This window comes from Equus caballus, chromosome 14 (genome assembly GCF_041296265.1).
Source record: "Equus caballus isolate H_3958 breed thoroughbred chromosome 14, TB-T2T, whole genome shotgun sequence".
Lineage (NCBI taxonomy): Eukaryota > Metazoa > Chordata > Mammalia > Perissodactyla > Equidae > Equus > Equus caballus.
The window spans coordinates 96,188,834-96,197,710 of NC_091697.1; the positions used below are offsets into that span (position 1 = coordinate 96,188,834).

The 8,877-nt window shown below is 42.0% G+C and overlaps 1 pseudogene; it reads right to left on the reverse strand.

Moving 5' to 3' along the window:
* Nucleotides 1-1,775: 1,775 nt before the first annotated feature.
* Nucleotides 1,776-4,190, reverse strand: LOC100073243 (diacylglycerol O-acyltransferase 2 pseudogene; annotated as a pseudogene).
* Between the last annotated feature and the right edge of the window lie 4,687 nt (nucleotides 4,191-8,877).

Below are 8,877 nucleotides of genomic sequence, written 5' to 3' on the forward strand. Positions count from 1 at the left end.
TCTCCTTGCTTTTGAATTGCAGATAACAGCACTTACCTCTCCTCTTTGCTTGCAGGATTAAGCGAGGTTAGCACTGAGCATCCACCATGGAGTCGGCCAGAAGAAGCCTGCGTGACCGGGAACTGCTGAAGCCCTCTTAGTTATATCATAGCCAGTTGAATTACTGCTGTGTGTGCATCTTATTTCTCTAACTGGCTTGTTATCACCTTTAGGATAGGGAGCTATCTTTTGTGTCTCTGCTCAGGTCTATGATTTTTTTATTGTGGAAAGAATTTTAAAACCGTTATCTGATAGTCTAGTATCACCCCTTATGGCTCTGTATAAATAGCTTACCTTTTAAGCCTGTTTCTTCATCTGTAAAATAAAAACAATAACACTTCCTGGGCTACTAACAAAATTAAGAGATACAGCATTTACAAACAGGCTTCAAAATTATATATTTGTATAAAATTTAAAGCATTATTGCTATAGTTAATAATTAATAATAGTAGAAAATAAGTATTTAAAGAATGTTGAATAAAAGGAAAGAATCCAATGTTCAAGATTGTATTGCTGCTTTAGGGGTCCAATGAATGACACACAAGGAAAATATCAGGGCCTAGGTTTTTAGCTAGCTGAGATGCACATAACATAGTAGCTACATGCAAATAATCCATAATTGGAGTAATCCCAAAGAATGCTAGTCATTAATTTGAAGTCATAAGGCAATGTGCACAGAAGTCAAGTCTTTATATAGAGTACATAGTGAGCAATTCTCTACAGATCTTCTTCCTCTAACTCCAGTGTAATGATTGATGCCCTTTCTCGGTATGATCCTCTACTGTTATAAGTATGTGTTAAGAAATTTTTCAAAAATGATAAATTCCTCACTTTAAGCATTCTGTATTGGGCTTTTCTGATTCATCTTGTACCCAGTGGTGGCTATTACATAGCACGTATAGAACAACCATAAAGAATACCAAATATGGACTCTGTCAACAGTCTGACTAATGCTGCGATGCTGAAGGAGAAGCAAGCTAAAATTTTGTACTTTTGAATAGGATAATAACCCTTAAGACAATTAAACAAGTGATGGTATAGAGATTCCGCCTTTTCACAAACATTTTTTGAGCTCCTACTGATGCCAGCAGTTGCTAGAAATTCAGTGGTGAACAGCACAGTTCTTAGCCTCATGGCACTATTACTCTGGTTAGGGAAATGCAAAATAAGCAATTGAATTCATAAATATATGATACTATGTCGAATGTTCTGAAACAAATCAGGTGAGAGAAGGAGCCTGAGGCCTCCTGTCCTGGCACCAGTCTGCTGCTCAGACGACCAGGGCCCTCTGTGGGCAGGAAGAGGAGCCCTTCCTCACACCCGCACTTCGGGGTGGGGGTTAAACAAAATGAGGCCACTGGGAAGTATGCAATTCAGGCCGAAGTCGGGCCAGGGCTGGGTCCACGGCGCCAGCCGCCTGACAAAAATCAGTCACTACAACCAGAACGTGGTGGCTGGATAATCCCAGAGATGGTACATCTAAGACAGCTCTGCTCGCCAGCACAGGATCACTGCCACTCCCAATCTTGCTCTGGAGGCCAGTCCAGGCTCAGATTTGAAAGACTGGTGGGGGGCGGGGGCAGACAGGAGAGCAAGCTGGAGCATCTTTTAAATAATCCACAGACACCCATGACGCTTTGAAATTTACAGAACAAAAAAAAAGCACTGGAGAACTTGGTAGAAAACAATTTGCAGCTGGTTCCTCCCAGGACCTGGTCCCTGAGGGCTGGCTCAGTTCACTCCAGGACCTCAGTCCCCGGGAGGCCAGACTTGGTCTTGTGCCTGTAGGAGGGGTTCACCAGGGCCTCCATGTACATGGTGTGGTACAGGTCGATGTCCTGCTGGGTTGGGTGCTCCAGCTTGGGGATGGTGATGGGCTCACCCACGACGGAGGTGATGGGCTTCGGGTAGGGCAGGAGCCCCCAGGTGTCAGAGGAGAAGAGGCCTCGGCCATGGAAAATGCACCGGGCGAAGCCGATGTACCTCTGGAACTTCTTCTGGACCCAGCGGCCCCAGGAGCCCTCCTCAAAGATTACCTGCTTGTACACCTCGTTCTCCCCGAAGGAGTAGAAAGGAACCAGATCGGCTCCATGGCGCAGAGCCAGTTTCACTAAGCCCTTGCGGTGGCGCAGGGTGACCGCGTTCTTGCCGGGCATGGAGCTCAGGGACTCGGCCGCGCCCCCCACAACGAGGATGATGGCATTGCCACTCCCATTCTTTGAAAGCAAGTCTACTGTGTCCTGGTTCACAGGGCAGATGCCTCCAGACACCATGTACTCCCTCAGCACTGGCCTCCGGAAGCTGCCGGCCAGCGTGGCCAGGTGGGGCCGTATGCCAGGGAACTTCTTGCTCACTTCCGTGGCCTCTGTGCTGAAGTAGCAGAAGGCACTGAGGCCCATGATGCCGTGGGGTGGTACCCAAAGATGTAGTTCCTGGTGGTGAGCAGGTTGTGCGTCTTCACCAGCTCGCAGGACCCCGGAGTAGCCGGCTATGAGGGTCTTCATGCTAAGCGGGGGCACTCACGGCCCTGCGGGAAGCCGCCTTACCCCGCGCCCCTGGCCCATGCCCCGACCCTGGGGCCAGGGCTTCGCGCCCAGCACGGAGGCCCGGGGACGGCGCCAACACCGCACGGCTGCTGCGCGGGGAGCTGCGAGCACGCGGCCGGGGCGACCCGAACGGCAACAGAAAGCGGAGCCTCGGAGGCGACCAGCTAAGATACTTCTTTAATCCAAATGGAGATGTGGAATATGCAACAAAGCATATGAGTCTCAGGTTTACTAATGATTTTTGGAGCCTCTTAAATCTCTAATCTTTTTTTTTAAAGATTGGCACCTGAGCTAACAATTGTCGCCAATCTTTTTGTTTCTTTTTCTTCTCCCCAAAGCCCTCCAGTATATAGTTGTATATTCTAGTTGTGAGTGCCTCTGGTTGTGCTATGTACGACACCGCACCAGCATGGCCTGACGCGCGGTGTCTTGTCCACGCCTGGGATCTCAACTGGGGAAACCCTGGGCTGCCGAAGCGGAGTGTGTGAACCCAACCACCGGGCCACGGGACTGGCCCCTCTAATCTTTTAAGAATAAATAAATGTAATAGAGTAGGTTTCATTGTGGCAATCTGATTTTCAGTAAGATTTTTTGGATGATCCCTTCTGCCAATTTAGCAACAAGAAGAAAAAGAGTCAGAGGAGTGAATTATTAAAGACAATAGCTTTAAAGAGTTGTGCCTGAAGAAGCATAGCTGGAAATATACTCCAAGCTTCTAGCAAACATTTTTTAGAAATGATTTACTCTACTGATGTGGATCCAATCCTGCATTTGTGTTGTACTTGCCTTAATAAGTAAGTGGCAGAATGCCCCTTTAGAGTTTAAACTGCCTCACATTCTCTAATTTCTTGATTTTTGTAATTCAATAGCTACTTCTCAAGAGGACATAGAATGGTCAATGTATCAGTTAAGGTTCAGCTGAAGGCAATAAAACCCACTCTATTTAGTTTAAGCAAAAAGAGATTTACTACCAGGAATTGAATGCTTACACAATTGTGGGAAGGGCTGGAGATGCAGGATCTAGGCTGGGCTTGTAGGAAGTAGTCCCAGAAAAACATTGCAATAAAACAGGTGTCTAGTTCTTCCTATGGTGCAGGGGTGCTTGTACATTTTTTGCATATATTCGCTACTTTAATACTCACAAGGCACTTTTATCTAGTGACTTACCCAACATCACACAACTACTGAGTGGCAGACCTGGCCGTTGAATGCAGGCCAATGTAGATCCTAAATCCATGCCTCTAACCATCTGCTCTGTTGCCTCTCTAGGTACTGACCATAGCATAAGTAAGCGGTCCTCTCTGCCAAGATCAAGAACTGAAGCAAGTAGGAAGTAGCTGCCAAAAGTGCTGAGTCTAGGACCACACGGTTTCAACCCCATCCACGCCGGACCTGGGGACATTTGATACTGTGGCCAGTAGAAACACAGAAACAGCAGAGATGGACCTGACTATACTTTGCTTCAGTTATTGTAGGCGGGAGTCTGCTTGGTGAAAGCTTGATAACTTGTAGAACCCAACTGAAGTGTGACGTAGCCTTCTGCTTTCCAACCTCTTCATTTCCAGAAAGCCACTAGAGACACAAGTGAATTTACCTGCAGTGCATGCCCGCAGCCGGACATAATATTGTGTGGACGAGGTGAGCCTAACACTGAGACCAACAGATAGCACTGTTCAGAAGCAAAGAGTAAACTACATTTACAAATGGTTCTAGATGTTCTTTGATGCCAGAACAATTGATGACATGTGGGCAGGTCACATCTTCAAATTATAATGACACAATATGCACAAACTTGTCATCCTCTGAGTATTTCAATAACCATGCTCTATGCGCCTACTTCTACCCCTTGGCTCCTGCCTCCAAGATTAGGGCAAAGAGGATTAGGCAGTGTTATATGATGGAAGCGTCCTGATTAAAGGATAGAACTGTAGCAAAACATAGGTTTTTGCTTCTCCTTTTCATGGTTGTATTCTATACAAAATAAACCAATATGCTTTCCTTCTCCTGGAATAATTCTGGCTTTTTCTGGTTTACAATAAAGGAACTTAGAAATGTATGTGGAAAAGAATTCTTATAAGTCAGGATCTACTTCAGCTTTTATATCAGAATTTGCAAGAGATATCAAGAAACTATAATTACGGAAAATCAGGTGAAGTTGATACCAACTGTCTTAAGGTTGTGAGTATAGTCCTTCGGTGATTTTAATCTAAAAGGAGGTGAAACTTGAAAGTGTAGACCTGGCTCTTGCACTCACCTGCTGTGCAATTTTAAGTCTGTTACTTCTTTTTTTCCCCTTAGCTTAAGTTCCCTCAGTTGTGGAAGGAGAACAGCACCACTCACCCTACAAGATTATAGGAAATCATAGTAGGTGCTGAATAAACACTTTTAGAAAGTAGGAAATAGAGAGTTCTAGTGGGATCCTTGCTCCAACACTGTGAGCTCTGTGATCTTGAGCAAGTCATTGAAACTCGCAAAACCTTTGTTTTCTCATTTGTTAAATGGGGAAGTTAAAAGTAGAAATTTCACCGGGGATCTTGTAAGATTAAATGAAACAATGTAAGAAATAGGCTAGATCTTGAGACTTCCATGTATGAGGTACTTGTTAAACATTAATTATTCACAGACTCCTGTAAAGATATGAAGATTCTTGTTACTTCCTTGGAATTCCAATGTTTATAATCATGAGTGATCTAATAAAATACCTGTTGGAATACCCCAGCCTCATGACCTGCGTCCTCACTGAGCGCTGGGCTCCTGATCCACTGCTCTGTGTAGCTTATTTTTTTCCTGGTAGGCTTGAACTAGATCTAATTCCAATTTACTAGTTTGGCTCTCTTAAGGTCCATTTAGCAATAACTACTAGTAATACAAAATTGAGACATTGGCGTTTGTAGAATCATTTATATTGAAGAGGCTTAGCTATAAAGATGGGAAGAAAATTTAATTCTTTAGGCAGAAGAGAGAAGGGAAATACAAGAATGAAGAAATGTCGCTTTACAAAAAACATTTCCTTGGTGTTTGGTTTCCAAAAGCAGAAGCCATAAAGGACGATCTTCTTTGAAATAACGTTGCTAATTAGACCAGAAAAGTCTAAGAAGCTTGACTTCAGCCTACTTGATGCGGTGTGTATTTGGAATGCTGGATAGAATTTTCATGGTTTAACCATCTCCTTGTAGCAAAGATGTGCCCTCAAGAACACTAGAAAATCCTCCAGGCTTAATAATTTCTAATTCAGAACTAGGACTAAATAATTTTTATATTTCCACTGATAAGAAGAAAGTCAACCAGTACAAGTATTGATAAGTTTGTTAGGCTTCAAATATCCCTTGAATTTTTAGCATTATTCAGACTCTGGAACTGTTAACCTAAAACACACACACACACACACACACTGACATTTGATAAGTGAACTTAATATTCACAGAGCCAAACTTTGACTCATTGCTGCAGAAAGGGTATTAGTATTACACGGATGTTGGCTTTCTGCTATTTATATTCATTTAAAAATACAAATAAATAAAAGCATGGCAGATGTGTTAGGACTGAAATAGATAATGGTGTGCATCAAACTATAGGGAATATTATCAATACAGTTATTAATCTCATTTAGTATTTGTACAGTAGATTCTGTCATCGGTTGGAAGGTTCTTATTCAATCCGTTAATATTGTCTTCATGATTTTATTTTCATGAAGGTGCTTGGAAACTGCGAAAGCCTGGACTCAGAAATCTGAATAATTTCAGAGAACTGGGGCAGCTAATTCAATTTCAGAAGTCCTTAAGTTGTTCATTAATGCCGTAGCCAGAAACTAGAATTTTTAATGTATTACTTTTTATGGAAAATAAATTTCCCTCTTTGTGGAACCATAGCATGGATAATACTGCTGAATTGTTTTAAAGGACAAAAAGGAGATTCTGGATAAGTTATGGTGAGCAAAATTCTCTCTCTTAATCTCTCTCTCTTTTTTTTCATGTAAGGGAGAAAGGATGATAACAGACTCAAAATGAGTAGATTGACACGTTCAATCTCCTGGAAAAAAAATCAGTAGTATTATTTCCATTCCCTTGTTCTAGATCAGAAATGAACCTGCCATTTGCTCTGGGAAATGGATGAGAAAGGACTTCTTGGTTGGGTAATCCTGGTTATTTGTTGGATTTTGCACATTGCTCATGTTAAGGTCTAAGAGGGATTTATAGTTCATGTAAGACAAACTTCCTGACTGCGCAAGGATAATAGACGAAACATTTACCATCTACGAACGTTTCTAATTTAAGGTTAGATCTGTGGAGTGAAGCCGATTAGCACAAGGTGGGCCTTTCCATCATAAAGGAGAAGATAAATATTATGAACTTTTTTTGTTTGAAATATAACCTATGATTTTATAATCTTAATCCATTTTTAAGATTGCAATTAATTAGTCACTGCACTATTTTCTTTTGCTGAAGACAATGGTATAATTTCAGGGCAAGTGTTTATCATTTTAAGGCTATGAATTGATTTGTTATAAATGAATATACCCTCTACCTTCCCTAACAATCCTTGAACCCCGTAATACAAAGAATTAAACTAGAATGTGTTTGTTACATTGTAGACAAGTTATATGAAAGTTATCTAGACCCCTGCCTTCTTTTGTCTTTCTGGAAATTGTTTGCCACAAAGCAGCACAAATGATCTTGTAACAACATAACCACTACCAAATTATTTCTCAGTTAAAACCCCTCGAAAGTGTCTGATTGCATTTAGAATAAAATTCAATTTCCTTACCTGATAGTAAAGGTAGGTGATACTTTTATGGTCTATCTCAGCTTAGCTTTTCAGTTCTGTCAGCAGTGTCCCATTTCTTCAATATTGTCTAGCAACACCACCTTCCTGCTGTTCTTGGAACAAGTGCATCTCTTTCTCTGCCCCAGTATCTTTGCACATTCCATCCCATGTACTTTTTCCCACTCTTCACATGCTTAGGTCCTTGTTATCCTTCAGGTCTCAGTTCAAATATCACCTCCTTTAATGAGATCCACCTGTCTTAGCTTCTTTTTTTTGTTTATCTTCTGGCATTATGACAATTTATAAATATTTTATTTAATTGTCTGATGATTTTTTTATTGTCTGCTTCTACACTTCCATAAAGTAGAACTGCCAAGAATTCAGGAAGGAAATTGCCAATCTTGGTCATTGAGAACAGTGCCTAGTGTGTGATAGTCACCAAATAAAACCAGGTTTGTCCTCCTTAGTCCTATACATATGCTAATTTCCAACATCTTAAGTAATTCTTTCTGCAGGGATCCATTTTCGAGACTTTGGTAGTGCCATCATTGATTGGCTATTGTAAATGAAACGATAAAGTATCTGAGTGGTTTCAGGCCTGGGTTTATAACAAGCTTCCCAGGGATGTGTTAGTAGACCGCGTTTAACTGCAGAGGGCAGCGCTGTCCAACGTGCCGCACAGCAGTCTCGACTCACTACCAACGCTGTTTATTTCACATGTGATGTCCTTTGATGGATGCACTAAAATTCTTTCATTACTGTTTTAGCAATGTGTTATGCAATTACACTTTAGAAATGACACTTCTCATAAGAAATATCAGAGTTTTAGCCATGGATGCATCAGAGTGTTTCTTAAATTAACTGAATGGCCCTTTGGAAATGATTTTTTGAAAAATTGTAGACGCTTTCATTTGGTCCTAACTTCTGACTTCACTTCCTTTAATCTCTCCTTTAAAAAATGCGTTTGGGGTTTAATCAGATTTCGCAGTAAGTAATGAAGCTGCCAAGCAGCCTCACTAACTTTTAGAAGGCTAAAATAGATTTCGAATCTAAAAGTGCTTTCTCTCATGCTCTTGCCTGCAAATTTTCTGGCCTCTTGTCTTCCTCCTCCCAGCCACAGTGTACACTCTGCCAGGTTAATCTCCAAGGTGTATCTCTGATCCTGCCACTCCATCTGAACAAGCTTAAAGGTGCTTGATTGCTTAGTTAGCGTTACTTAGTCTTCAAGACCCTCCAAATGCGGCCCCATGTCACGTCACCTGTCCGATCTTACACTAAACGCTTCCCCAGCTTTGTGAAAAGGCTCCAGCCCCACCCAGCACTGCTCTTCCCCATGTCTCTGTTAGTGCTCTTAGCAGCCAGCCAAGTGTGCATTAGGGAGGGATCCTCTGAAAATCTGGCAGAGAACTGAAAGGCCTGGATTTCTGCCAGTTCCTTGGCCTCAGATTTACTTTATGAATATTGGGAAAACCTGCTTTTACTTTCATGACCTCTACTGTTAAATAAATTTGCTCATAGGAGAGAGGCT